Raw genomic sequence first — 15355 nt, 5'->3', positions numbered from 1 at the left:
CAATCATGAGCTCAATTCAACGCACAAAAGTATGACCGCAAATCGTTCCCTCCCTGGCCACACTATGGGAGGAACATCAGGCTAAGGATGGCAGTGGATCTTATTTGCCCCAGTACCTTGTATGTTTGAGAGCTGATGGTGAATCTTTCATGACGATGAAGCCTCAGTTTTTTGTTGAGCATTTAGGGGACAAGTTTGGGGAGGTGGAGAGCTTGTCCAGAATGAGATCTGAGTCAGTCTTGATCAAAACAGCATCCTCTGCCCATTCACGGGAGTTACTCACTTGTGACAAGGTGGGGGATGTTTCTGTAACCATCATGCCCCATAAGAGCTTAAATATGGTCCAGGGTATTATATTTCACAGAGACCTTCTTTAGCAGTCTGCAGATGAGGTGCATGCCAATTTAGAGTGGCAAGGTGTACATTTCATCCAGCGTGTCCGCCGGGGTCCAAAGGATAATCAGATTGCCACCAGTGCCTTCATCTTGGCCTTTGAGGGTGATACATTGTCCGAGTAAGTCAAGGTGACGGTCTACTGGTGTGATGTAAAGCCCTATATCGCTCCCCTGATGCGGTGCTTTAAGTGCTGGAAGTTCAGCCATATGTCTTCCCACTGTACTTCCAGCGTCACAAGATTGCAGCTGACCATCACATCCCAATACTCCATGTGCCCCGCCTCCCATCTGTGTCAATTGCGGAGAGCACCATTCACCTTGCTCACCTGACTGCAGGATTCTCCAGAAAGAAAGGAAAATCTTGGAGTACAAGACCCTGGACCTACTGACCTACACTGGAGCTAAGAGAAAAGTTGAACACCTGCATCCTGTGCATATGACATCGTCTTACGCCGCTACAACAGTTCTGGCACCATCAGCTCCGCCAACCCAGGTCATCTCTCAGAGCCAGAAGACTGCACCTGCCCCCTTTATGGTGGGGGGGGGGGGCGTTTCCTTCCCTGTGGCACCTGCACCACCTACTTCGGGGGGACCATCACCCCCCACCCCCACCCCCCCCCCCCACCCCCGCCCCAACCATCGGGGAGGTCCGTCGTCACTTCTAAGCCAGAGAAGCATAAGTCTTCTTCAGCTTCTCTCATTAGGAAGGGGTCCCTTGAGTCACTCCCTTCCCAGGTTTCTTCTAGTGGGAAAGATGACACCTGCGAGTGGCTGAAGAGCCCAAAAGCAGCTGGTCTAGGGCTTCACGCTCATCCTCAGTCCCGGAGACTGAGCTAGTGAAGTCCTCCCAGCCAGGGAAACCCAAGGAGCAGCGAGAGAAATCCAAAAAGAAAACCCCTAAGACCTAGGAAATTGTGGTGGCACCCACATTACCGCTACCTACAAGCTCTCCGGCTGAGGATGGGGTGGAGATTTTGGCATCCCCTGAGGACCTAGATCTCGCCAGACCCTCAGACACAATGGACATAGACTGCTCAGGCAATAAATCGGTGGCAGCAGGTGACTCTGAGGTGTAACTGCCTCATTGAATGTTCCATGCCTTCCCAGTCTCACGATGATGTCATTCTCCAGTGGAATTGCAGTGGTTTTTTCCACCACCTGGCTGAGCTACGGCAACTGTTAAACTTTACACCTGCTATCTGCATTGCCCTCCAGGAAACCTGGTTCCCAGAAATGTGGACCCCTGCCCTCCACGGCTATAAGGGATATTACAGGATCTGTAGCGACTATAATCGAGTGTCAGGTGGAATTTGTGTTTATGTCCTAAACTCGGTCTGTAGTGAACATGTGCCCCTTCAAACCTCTCTCGAAGCTGTGGCTGACAGAATAAGGACAATGCAGGAAATAACTGTCTTCAATGTATATCTTCCTCCATATGTTGCAGCACCCCTGAATGTATTAGCTGCACTGATTGATCAACTCCCTAAACCTTTCCTGCTTCTGGTAGATTTTAATGCCCATAACCCCTTGTGGGGTGTTACCATGCTTACTGGCCGAGGCAGAGATGTCAAAACTTTACTGTCTCAGTTCGACCTCCGCCTCTTAAATACTGGGGCTGCCACACATTTCAGTGTGGCTCACGGTAGTTACTCGGCCATTGATTTATCAATTTGCAGCCCAGGACTTCTCCCATCTATCCACTGGAGAGCACATGATGACCTGTATGATAGTGACCACTTCCCCATCTTCCTGTCACTGCCCCAGCATCAGGTAAACGGAGGCCTGCCCAGGTGGGGTTTGAGCAAGGCAGACTGGGAAACTTTCACCGCTGAATCTCCCCCACACGGTAACATCGATGTGATGGTTGAGCAGGTGACTAGCACAATTGTTTCTGCGGCAGAAAACCTGATCCCTCGCTCTTTAGGGTGCCCGGGGCATAAGGCAGTCCCTCGGTGGTCGCCAGAAGTCGCTGAAGCAATTAAGGAGCGTTGGCGAGCTCTACAGCAGCAGAAGGGGCACCCTTCCCTGGAGCACCTCATAGCCTTTAAACGGCTCCATGCCCTTGTTTGATATCTTATCAAACAATGGAAGAAAGAGTGTTGGGAGAGATACGTCTCCACCATTGGGTGCCACACGTCACCTTCCCAAGTCTGGGCAAAGATCAAATGTCTTTTCGGGTACCAGTCCCCAACAGCTGTCCCCAGTGTTACCATAAATGGCGAGAAATGTACAGACACAAAGCGATTGCCGAGCACTTTGCTCGAGCCCCTGCGTCGGAGAATTACCCCCCAGTCTTTCGCACACTCAAATGGCGGCTGGAAGGGAACATCCTCTCATTCACTACACGCTGCAGTGAATTCTATAACGTCCCATTTACAGAGTGGGAGCTCCTCAGTGCCCTTGCACATTGCCCCAATACAGCTCCTGGTCTGATCGCATCCACAGCCAGATGATTGAACATCTCTTGTCTGACTACAAGCCACATTTTCTTGTCATCTTCAACTGGCTCTGGAGTGATGGTGTCTTTCCATCGCAGTGGCGGGAGAGCACCATTATTCCGGTGGTCAAACCCAGTAAAAACCCGCTTTCTTTGTAAGCTGCTGGAACATATGGTATGTCAGCGGTTGGGTTGGTCCCTGGAGTCACGTGGCTTGCTGGCTCCATGTTAGGGCGGCTTCCATCAGTGTCGCTCTACCACTGATAATCTTGTGTCCACCGAGTCTGCCATCCGAACAGCCTTTTCCAGATGGCAACACCTGATTGCCGTCTTTTTTGACTTACGTAAAGCATACGACACAACTTGGCGACATCATATCCTTGCCACATTGTATGCGTGGGGTCTCCGGGGACCACTCACGATTTTTATCCAAAACTTCTTACATGAAGTAAGTTGTTTGCAATGATCTAATTAGCCAGTCAATCACCACACTGACTCTGAAACAAAAGATTACTAAAGGCAGGCTGAAATGCTTTGTTTGGAATTCTAAAATGTTGTGCTGCAGAAATCGTAATACAGTTCCTCCTCTCATTCAGCATACAGATGCCAAAATTCCAGTTATTGTGATAAGTGATCATGGAATAGAAAATTATGTAAAACTTCTGTCGTATCCCAACACAGAAAAGAGGGAAGATGGGGTTTGAGGTCAGTCTGCAGTTTCCAAGCAGTGAGGAGCAAATGCAGAAAAACAAACTCCCAATGAAGGCAGGATTAATGAAATGGACCAACTTCAAACACTGTCACAGGGCACCTTTGAGAGGCGTGGATTCTAGGACTCGACAGGATGCTTGCAGCAGGAGTCTCGTGGAATTCAGGGGTCCAATTAACAGTATTTATTAGTAGTCAGACTTATTACTGCACTGAAGGTTAGTTCTAAACATTAGACATAGCAAAAGAGGCAGTTGGTTGTACAACAGAAGTCAGTTATCTGAATCCATAGGGGTGAGCAATAACAGAAGTAGGAACACTAGCAGCATGTTAAGTACAAACTTGAGAGCAGCACTCCATGTGAGAAAAATCGGCATGTCAGAGTTTACCGAGGCTGGCCATGAGTGATAGAGAGTCGGCACCCAAATGATTTGACTGAGAACTCCCTCTGAATACTAGAACATGGGTTTTTAAAGAATTGTGGCAGAACACTATTTCTCCCTTTCTGTGGTCGACACACCAATCCACCACCACTTAACAAGCTTCGGTCAATCTGACGAGTCACTCTGCACCTCCAGGGCACATCTTCCAACCACATTTAGATTCCTCCCCTTCTCCTGCTCGGTAGGTAGGAATGCTTCTGGAATTTATATTAACAAACTCCGAGTTTGGTAGCAACAGCATTCAACTGAAAGCTAAACATCTGTGGCACTCCTGTTATGGCCAGCAGCAACAGTGTTTTATGTCACTTGGCTGTGCCCTCATTCCTTTTGTGAGTGGGGACTGCTGTAGTAGCAGTCTAACTTGTGTAACCCACTGACATTGCAGTTCTCAGGAGCAGTCTCAAGCTTGCTCCCTCTGCTATAATGTGTCTTTTTCATGGTCATCTTCTACAGTGATCCCTTACAACAGTGTCTAGATGATGGATGGAGTTACCAGTTAATTGACCGAAGTGAAACTTCTCCCCTAGGACAGTTGCCCAGAGCATCTACAATTTGCAGGGCTCTAGTGTTACTTTTGAGCTACAGGAACCTAAATTCTACCACTTTTGCCTTCTCTCTGCATTGTATCTCTGTTTTCCTATCTTGAAGTGCCCTTGATGGCTGCTGGGTCCCAACAGCCTTAAGTGTAGCAATGTACAAAGTTACTATGTCACCAATATACAACACTGCTCAATGGTGGACCAAATGAAATACATGTGATGTACCATAGACATTATGTGAAAGAACTTGCTCCCGTTATAGCTTTAATTTATTGTAGATCAATGGAGCAATGAAATATACCTAGGGATTGGGAAAAGTGAAGGCCATTACCATTTCCAAGAAGGGTTACCAGATAGATGCACATAATTAAAGGCGTATATCACTAGGGGTAAGATAGATACTGCTTACAGGAAAATTAAAGAGACCTTTGGAGAAAAGAGAACCACTTTCATAAATATCAAGAGCTCAGATGGAAATCCAGTTCTAAGCAAAGAAGGGAAAGCAGAAAGGTGGAAGGAGTATATAGAGGGTCTATACAAGGGCGATGTTCTTGAGAACAATATTATAGAATTGGAAGAGGATATAGATGAAGATGAAATAGGAGATATGATACTGCATGAAGAGTTTGGCAGAGCACTGAAAGACCTAAGTCGAAACAAAGCCCCGGGAGTAGACGACATTCCATTAGAACTACTGACAGCCTTGGGAGAGCCAGGCCTAACCAAACTCTACTACCATCTAGTGAGCAAGATGTATGAGACAGGCGAAATACCCTCAGACTTCAAGAAGAATATAATAATTCCAATCCCAAAGAAAGCAGGTGTTGACAGATGTGAAAATTACCAAACTATGGGTTTAATAAGCCACAGCTGCAAAATACTAACACAAATTGTTTACAGACGAATGGAAAAACTGGTAGAAGCCGACCTTGGGGAAGATCAGTTTGGATTCCGTAGAAATGTTGGAACATGTGAGGCGATACTGACCCTATGACTTATCTTAGAAAATAGATTAAGAAAAGGCAAACCTACGTTTCTAGCATTTGTAGACTTAGACAAAGCTTTTGACAATGTTGACTGGAATACTCTCTTTCAAATTCTTAAGGTGGAAGGGGTAAAATACAGGGAGCGAAAGGCTATTTACAATTTGTACAAAAAGCAGATGGCAGTTATAAGAGTCGAGGGGCATGAAAGGGAATCAGTGGTTGGGAAGGGAGTGAGACAGGGTTGTAGCCTCTCCCCGATGCTATTCAATCTGTATATTGAGCAAGCAGTAAAGGAAACAAAATAAAAGTTCAGAGTAGATATTAAAATCCCTGGAGAAGAAATAAAAACTTTGAGGTTCGCTGATGACATTGTAATTCTGTCAGAGACAGCAAAGGACCTGGAAGAGCAGTTGAACGGAATGGACAGTGTCTTGAAAGGAGGTATAAGATGAACATCAACAAAAGCAAAACAAGGATAATGGAAGGTAGTCGAATTAAGTCAGGTGATGCTGCGGGAATTAGATTAGGAAATGAGATGCTTAAAGTAGTAAAGGAGTTTTGCTATTTGGGGATCAAAATAACTGATCATGGTCGAAGTACAGAGGATATTAAATGTAGTCTGGCAATGGCAAGGAAAGCGTTTCTGAAGAAGAGAAATTTGTTAACATCGAGTATAGATTTAAGTGTCAGGAAGTCGTTTCTGAAAGTATTTGTATGGAGTGTAGCCATGTATGGAAGTGAAACGTGGATGATAAATAGTTTAGACAAGAAGAGAATAGAAGCTTTCGAAATGTGGTACTACAGAAGAGTGCTGAGGATTAGATGGGTAGATCACATAACTAATGAGGAGGTATTGAATAGAATTGGAGTGAAGAGAAATTTGTGGCACAACTTGACTAGAAGAAGGGATTGGTTGGTAGGACATATTCTGAGGCATCAAGGGATCACCAGTTTAGTATTTGAGGGCAGCGTGGAGGGTAAAAATTGTAGAGTCAGACCAAGACATGGATACACTAAACAGATTGAGAAGGATGTAGGTTGCAGTAGGTACTGGGAGATGAAGAAGTTGCACAGGATAGAGTAGCATGGAGAGCTGCATCAAACCAGTCTCAGGACTGAAGACCACAACAACAACATTGCTGGTGTTGGTGTACTGTAAACTTACAGAACATTTACTATGTCACACATTATGACGCTTTTGAAAAACAAAAATATCCTCACTAAAAATCAATATGGGGTCCAAAAACAGAGATCTTAAGAAACTCGTCTCACAGTATTCATCCATATGATCCAGAGTACTGTAAACAAATGTGCCCAGGTTGATTCCGTATTCATTGACTCCTGTAAGAAATTTTATACATTTCTTCTGTTGTCCCCCTCCAGGGGGCCCATAACTCTTTTGTGAACACGTGCTTGGTGCGCACAGGGCCCCGAGCTAGTGCAGTTCTCCTTCCTTTCCGGGCTGCCCTACCCCCCTTCCCCATCCCTCCTCATCCCCAATCAATCCTTACACCCCCCCCCCCCCCACCTACCCTTCACAATCCCTCTTCTTGGGAGTAATGTATCGAGCCTTCGTCTGGAGACGGACGTTTGAAAACTCCCGCATCCTGTTTCCTTTGTTTTTCTCTATCCTCATGCTTTCTTCTTCTACTTGTCTTTCCCTACATTCACTCTTCTCCTTACTTCTATCTCTGCCTCATTCTCCTTGCCCTATTCTCCTTGTCTTCTTTTCCGTGTCTTATTCTCCGCTTTGGCGTTTGAGATTCTTTCTTCTATCCCTCTATCCCTCTCTCTGTTTCCTCTGTTCTTTCCTACCTGTGCATGTCTGAAGGCCGATCCACGCATTCACAATGCATAGCCAGTGATGGGGTAACACATAATTCCCCGCCCTGGGTAGACAAGTAAGGCATGCACATACCCCTGGTAAAGGCTAGGCCCAGGGAGGGATGATTGCCTGAGCTGTTACCTTCCAAAGTGCCGATTGGTCCCTCTGCCCGTTTCTCGGGAGGTGTGACCTGAGATGTGAACAATCACCTAAGGTGGGAGTGCACTCTGAGAGGGCCCCCACAAAGAAGGAGCGCGCCATCGGAGACGCTGGCAGTCATGGGGGATTCGTACGCAATGGATTTCTCTTCTTCTTCCCTGTCTTCTGCTCAAAAAAGAAAGCTAGATGAAACTCCTGTTCCAAAAATTCTACCACCAGCACCAACATTTCTTGTTGTCACAAGATCTGACGGTCACGATTTCTCAACAGCCAACCCTTTCGTCATTCAGAAGGGTGTGGATGCGATTGCAGGACCAGTGAAATCTTGTACTCGGTTGCGCAATGGTACCTTGCTGTTGGAGACAGAGAGCGCCTTCCAGGTCCAAAAATTACTTCGAGCCACTCTCTTACACACATTTCCTGTACGGGTGGAGGCCCACCACACCTTGAATTCATCGCATGGCGTGGTGTATACCAGGTCACTCGACGGACTAACTGATGAGGAGATTCTGTCTCCTCTCTGATCAGGAAACGACGGCTGTCCATCGGGTCATGAAAAGGATCGACAAGGACCTCATACTGACCCAAATGATATTCCTGACATTCGACAATGTGCAATTGCCTTCACGAATTAACGCGGGTTATGAGATCATTTCTGTTCGGCCTTATGTACCGAGCCCTACAAGGTGTTAACAATGTCAGCGGTTTAACCGTACACGGCAGTCTTGTTCAAGTGCAGCTAAATGCGTTACCTGTGGCAGGGACGCCCATGAGGGTGACTGTCCACCTCCATCCCTTCGTTGCATCAATTGTATGGGCGACCCTGCTGCCTCCTCTCGCGACTGCCCTATCTACAAAGATGAGAAAAGTATACAGGAAATTCGAGTGAAAGAGAAGGTGTCGACCTCAGCTGCTTGCAAGTTATTCAATAGCAGAAAGCCCACTGTGCTTCTGGCCTCTCTTCCGCCTACCAGGGAGGTCGCTACACAGACATGCGATCTAACATTTAACGATTCGGTCGTCAGATCGGCCAGTGCTAAGATCACCCGATCAACATCTCCTCTTCCTCCCACCAACCCTAAGGCTCAAACATCATCATCTGCTACTGCTAAGACGAGGACCTCTAAATCAGATGCTCAGACCTTCAAAAAAGAACCAAGACACGAAGATTTCTTGCGTACTCAAACTTCACAGCCATCAACTGTTCTTTCGACAAAACGTAATTCTTCAAAGAAGGCTCATAGAAAAAAAAGAGTTCTCCATCTCCGCCGAGGCTAGTTTCTTCTCCTGCGTCACCCAGCAGTTGCTGTCCCCGGCCATCTTCAGTTTCGCCAGGCCGCACCGCTGGTAGCCAATCATCTGACCTTTCACCGGCGGTGGAAGCTGCCCCTCCTGACCAGTTCAGGAAGGTGGCAGACGCAACTGTTGAGTTGATAGACCATGACTCACCACCTATTGATTGCAGCAGCAGTGCTACCTCGAAGCCAGGCCCTCAGCGGCCATAGAGGTGACCCTTTCTTGTTTCTTATTTTTCTTTTCATTTTCCTAATGGCACTTCTTCAATGGAATATTCATGGCATTCGGTCCAACTGAGAGGAACTAAAATTGCTCCTTCGAATGCACTGCCTGCTTGTCGTAGGTCCCCAAGAAGCGAAGTTACACCCATGTGATTGATCTGACCTGGCTCACTATACCTCCATGCGTTTTGACCTACCCCCTGTGGCAGGTATTCCAGCTCATGGAGGGGTCATGTTGCTGGTTGGGGATGATATCTACTAAGATCCAATCACATTGCACACAGATCTGCAGGCAGTTGCCATCCAAATTACTGTCCCCACTTTCATATTTTCCATTTGTACTGTTTACACTCCATCATCGTCTGCCTTTACTAGGGCAGACATGATACACCTGATTGCTCAGCTTCCTACACCATTTTTGTTGATTCGAGACTTTACTGCCCACTATCCTATTTGGGGCTCTCCAGCATTTTGCCCAAGCAGCTCCCTCCTCTTGGCAGACCTTTTCAACCACTTCAATCTAGTCTGGTTAAAAACCGGTGCACCTACCTTCCTTTCGGACGCAACGCATACCTATTCCCACTTGGACCTCTCAATATCCACTATCCAACTTGCACGTCGGTTCGAGTGGTATGCTCTGTCTGACACATACTCGAGCAACCATTTCCCCTGCGTAATCCATCTCCTGCATCACACCCCTTCTCACATTCCATTAGCTGGAACATCTCCAAAGTCGACTGGGGGCTTTTCACCTCCCTGGCGACCTTCTATGATCAAAACTTCTCCAGCTGTGATAGTCAGGTCACATACCTCATGGACGTTATTCTCACTGCTGCTGAATATTCCATCCCTTGTACTTCCTCTTCTCCATGTCGAGTCCTAGTCCCCTGGTGGACTACAGCAGGCAGTGACGTACTGTACGCACTTTCCAATGCAACCCTATGATGGCGAACTGTATCGGTTACAAACGACTCTGTACACAATGTCATCGTGTTATCAAAAAAAGCAAAAAGACTTGCTGGGTGGATTTCACCAGCTCATTCAACAGTTTTATTCCTTCTTCGGTTGTTTGGGGTGGCCTGCGCTGGCTATCTGGCACCGAGGTCCACTCCCCAATTTCTGCCCTGACTAGCGAATGAAGTCCTTGTGGATCCTGAGGATGTCTCAAATGGCTTTGGCCGCTTTTTCGCGGAGGTCTCGAGCTCTGCCCATTACCACCCTGCCTTCCTGCCCCCAAAACAAGCAGAGGAGGGATGGCCACCTTCTTTCCAGTCTTTGAATCGTGAAAGTTACAATGCCACCTTCACTGTGCGGGAACTCAAAAGTGCACTCGTCCGGTCCTGATCCTCTGCTCCAGGGCCTGATGGTATCCATATTCAGATGATGAAGAAACTTTCTCCTGCAGGTAAAAGCTTTCTTCTTTGCACCTATAATCTTATCTGGACTGAAGGTCATGCTCCCACACACTGGCGTGAAGCAATTGTTGTTCCCATACCCAAACCAGGAAAGGACAACACCTTCCTTCCAGTTATCGCCCCATCTCCCTTACCAGTTGTGTCTGCAAGGTGATGGAGCGCATGGTAAATTCTCGATTGGTTTGGCTCCTTGAATCTCGACGCCTCCTTACCAATGTCCAATGTGGCTTTTGTAGGTGCCGCTCTGCTGTTGACCACCTAGTTACCTTGTCGACCTTCATTATGAACAACTTTTTGCGTAAGCGCCAGACGGTGGCTGTGTTCTTCGATTTGTAGAAGGCTTACGAGACCTGTTAGAGGGCGGGCATTCTCCGCACCATGCACACTTGGGGACTTCGCGGTCGCCTCCCTCTTTTTATTAATGCATTTTTAATGGGTCGGATGTTCAGGGTATGTGTGGGTTCTGTTTTGTCGGATGCCTTTCGCCAGGAGAATGGTGTGCCCCAGGGCTCTGTTTTGAGTGTGGCCCTTTTTACCACAGCTATCAATCCAATAATGGATTGCCTTCCAGCTGTCTCCTGGAGCGCTGTCTTCAGCTTTGTCTAGACCGTCTATATTCCTGGAGTGTCGCTAACGGTTTCGTTTTTTTGGTGAGAAAACAGTTTGTATGATCTTCTGGCATTACAAACAGTTTCTTCCACCATCCTTAGATCTCGGTACTGTTGCTCTCCCATTCGTGGAGACAACAAAATTTTTTAGGTCTTACATTTGATGTTGGTCTCCACATGTGTCTTACTTGGCTGCTCGTTGTACCCATTCCCTAAATGTCCTCCGTGTTCTCAGCGGTACATCATGGGGAGCAGATCGAATGGTCCTGCTTCTCTTATATCGGTCCATTGTCTGATAAAAGCTGGGTTATGGGAGCTTTGTCTACTCTTCTGCCCAGCCGTCCATCTTAAGCCGTCTAAACTCTATCCACCATCAGGGGTTACGTCTGGCGACTGGAGCATTCTACACCAGCCCTCTTGAGAGTCTGTATGCCGAAGCTGCCGCATTACCACTAAACTACCGGCGCGATATGTTGCTTTGTCGGTACGCCTGCCAACTGATGTCAATGCCCGACCACCCGTCATACTTCTCCTTCTCTGACGACTCTCTTGACCGCCAATACGGGCTGTATGTATCTGCCCTGTTACCTCCTGGAGTTCACTTTTGTTGCCTGCTTCAGCAACTTGATTTTACCCTCCCTACGACTTTTCGAGTGGGTGAGAGCCTGACGCCACCTTGGCTCCAGGCTCAGGTTCACGTTCACCTTGAACTCAGCTCGCTCCCAAAGGAAAGGACTGCGGATTCGATATACCACTCGAGGCTTGTCGAACTTCGTACGAGGCTTGCTAATAATGTCTTTATTTACACAGAAGGCACTAAGACTACTGCTGGCGTCGGATGTGCCTTCGTCGTTGGGGATGATACCTTTCAGTACCGGCTCCTTGACCAGTGTTCAATAGTTGAGTCCCATAGTGCTCAGAGCCATTTGAACCAGTGTTCAATCTTTACAGCTGAGCTTTTTGCTGTCTATCAGGCTGTTCAGTATATCCGCCACCATCATCATTCTCCCTATGCCATCTGCTCTGATTCTTTGAACGCCATTCAGAGTCTCCGTGACCCATATTCGGACTACCCTCTCGTGCAACGAATTCAACGGTCCCTTCATTCACTAGCTGATACTGGCACTCGTGTCCTTTTTTTTTTTGTGGATTCCTGGCCACCTTGGTGTGCCTGGGAATGAAGCTGCTGATGATGCTGTGGCCAAGGCTGCTGTCCTCCTGCCTCGGACAGCTTCCTTTTGTGTCCCATCAGCTGATGTTAGTGGGGTTCTTTGTCAGTGCATTTCATCGTTGTGGCATGAGGCTTGGTCCTCTCTCCATGAAAATAAGCTTAGGGCCATCAAACCAATCCCGATGGCGTGGATGACCTACTCCCACCCTTCCCGGTGAGACGAGGTCATTTTGGCCAGGCTGCGGATTGGGCAGTGCTGATTTAGCCACTGCTACTTGTTGTCCGGTGACCCCCCTCCGCAGTGCCTTTGTGGTCATCCATTGACGGTGCGCCATGTTTTATTGTCCTGTCCCCATTTTATTTACTCTCGTGTTGTCCTGTGTCTGCCGTCTACCTTACAGGAACTTTTAGCTGATGACACTCGAGCAGCTGCTCATGTCATTAGTTTTATTACATTAACAGACTTGTCCAAAGAGATCTAACCCTTTTATTTTCTTTATCTGCATCTTTTAAAGTACTTTCTGGTGTTGCCCCCTTGCGTTTTTCTACGCTATTTGTGTACTAACGTTTGTGACTGGGCACTAATAACCTTAGTAGTTGAGTGCCCTAAGCAGAATTTTAAAAAAACCTTCTGTTGTTTAGTGAGCCAAATATCTGCTGGCCTAGTACATTACCAGATTTGTGATTTGATTTTGAAACCCCTTGCAGATAAAGCTCTTCATTCATGATGCAACAAAACTGGTAGATGTAAAGGTAATTTCGGCAATACCCCAAGAGAGTGTTACAAGGCCATCATTGTTTACATTTTGCATTAACAATCTAGAGGACAGTGTTGGAGGCTCTGTGAGGTTACAGAAGACGGTAGTGAAATGCAAGGGGACCTGCAGGGGATTGTTGATTGGTGCAGTGTCTTTCAGGTGACCCTGAATGTAAATTAATGGAACACGTTACACATAAGAAGGTGGACAGGTCCTCTGCTCGTTGAAAACACTATTGATGATGAATTACTGGAAACAGCAACTACCATAAAATACTAAGGAATATCAACTGAAACTGTCCTAAATCAGAATTACAACTAATTGCAGGAGCTTACTAACAGTCAGTCTTCCCACTTGCTATTTGCAAATGGAACAGGAAATGGGGGAAAGATGGTGGTACTGAAGTGAGCTCCACCACACACTGTAAAGTGGATTATGGAGTATAGATGTAGATTTCCTCAGTACATGTAATGCTTTTCCTCTACTCGTGACTGTGCAGTCGCAATCACCTTCATTTTAATTTCCTTGCAGTCTACTACTTGCACTGAAGTAGCACATTTTGTGTAGTGCCTCTACAGCACAGTTAGTCAGTACTCCATTGTAACCATGATGCACTGGCTGTTCTGTGTTTTTTAAGTCAGATCAGTTCTGAGTGAACTATGTCTTAACTAGTCATGTCTTTAATTTTTTCCCATTTGTCAGGAAGTCCTTTATTGTAACATATACCTAAATTGATTGACTTCATATTTAATATTTTATGAAAATGATAGCAAACAAAGCTTTCGGCCAAACAGGCCTTCATCAGAACACACACACACACACACACACACACACACACACACACACACACACACAAATGCAACTCACTCATATATGTGACCACAGTCTCCAGATTCAGCAGCCAGAGACTGTGTGTGGGGGGGGGGGGGTTAGTCTATTTTGATGGAGGCCTATTTGGCTCAAAGCTTTGTTAGACAGTACTTTTGTTGTGCCTATCTGCGAGTCGACATCTTCACTAAATGGCGAGTAGCAACTATCCTTTTCATCATTTTGTTTTTGCCTGATTCAGAAATACAGTGTTCAAAAAACAACCCTTCTTTTTTGTTTTAAACAAATCTGATTGCATTTGTGATCTAAAATTAATCATTCAAATTGTATATGTAAAATTGTAACACTCCAAAAAAGATATAAATGTGCACAGATCTATTTGTCATTGTTGTATGTGTTCCTTAAGGTCCACTTGTTGATGAAGTTCATCAAGTCTTCTCAGACTGGATTAGCCAAGTTGTTCGAGTTTACAAAGGAGAGAACCATGCAGAGTTAGAATGGATGGTTGGACCTATACCAATTGAGTAAGTGTAGTATTCATAGATCACATTTAAAAATTAGCAGTATTAAAATTGAGAAGTTAAAAGTTTGCCACTGAATTGTTGGTGATATGATATATCTTAACACTGCAGCTATATATAAAACGAACTACTTGTACATAATATTAAACAATGTTTCGTGATTTACTTACCAGTAACATTGCATGAAGTAAAGTAACAGATTTACATTCACAGAAGAAATTTTAAACTGTTATTTATTTCTGTATTATGTGCATTTTTCTAACCTGAAGTGAAATACATTACCATTAGGTTACACAGAGAACTGGTGGTTTACTCAAAAGGGTAATAAGATTTTCCCTGAAACCAGGCTGCAGAGGTTTTAGAATTCGAAACACTCCTGGACTCTTGTGCATGTTGAAGCACCACTTCTGGTGTGCCTGATGGATTAACAACAAGGATTGGTGTGCCAGCCAGCCTGGATGTGGTTTTTAGGCAGTTTCCCACATCCCACTAAGTAATTACTGGGCTGGTACCCAAGTCCCACCTCAGTTACACGCTTCACAATTTATAGAAAACTTTCACTCACTTTCACAACTAACACTACCACAGACTGTTGGGGTAGATATGGTTGTGTCCCTGTGATAACAGAACGGCCTTTGCCAGCCCTTAAATTAACCATGCCACATTTAATAACAATGCTGAATCTGCCTATGTGGCAGAAAAAACGGGGGGGGGGGGGGGGGGGGGGTTAAGTTTGAGAATTTGAGGGTTGGTGTTGATTTGGGTTCATGTCAGCAACAGTGAAAGGAGTCACTAGATACATAAGCAATGCTGTTGGAATCATCAGTTTGACGAATTGTTTGAAGCAACTCTCATCACTAATCTATCCTGAGCATATCTTCTCATATTTGCATAACTACCATGTCCTACATCCACTTGAGCTTTTCATACAATTTTCATGCTCTGCACCCCCTGCCCCCCAAATCTCACACATTTCACCTACAATTTTTAACCTGCCCCCACAGTCCAAACTCCCTTCATTACAAAAAAAAAAATTAAGTATTCA

General features: G+C 45.9%; 1 pseudogene; it reads left to right on the top strand.

Moving 5' to 3' along the window:
* Window positions 1-15355, top strand: part of LOC126199186 (lysosomal alpha-mannosidase-like) — a 153703-nt pseudogene that overhangs the window by 119032 nt on the left and 19316 nt on the right.

Source organism: Schistocerca nitens, chromosome 1 (assembly GCF_023898315.1).
Source record: "Schistocerca nitens isolate TAMUIC-IGC-003100 chromosome 1, iqSchNite1.1, whole genome shotgun sequence".
Taxonomy (NCBI): Eukaryota; Metazoa; Arthropoda; class Insecta; order Orthoptera; family Acrididae; genus Schistocerca; species Schistocerca nitens.
The sequence above is the reverse complement of the archived record's forward strand: the minus strand, read 5'-3'. Positions and strand labels throughout refer to the sequence as shown.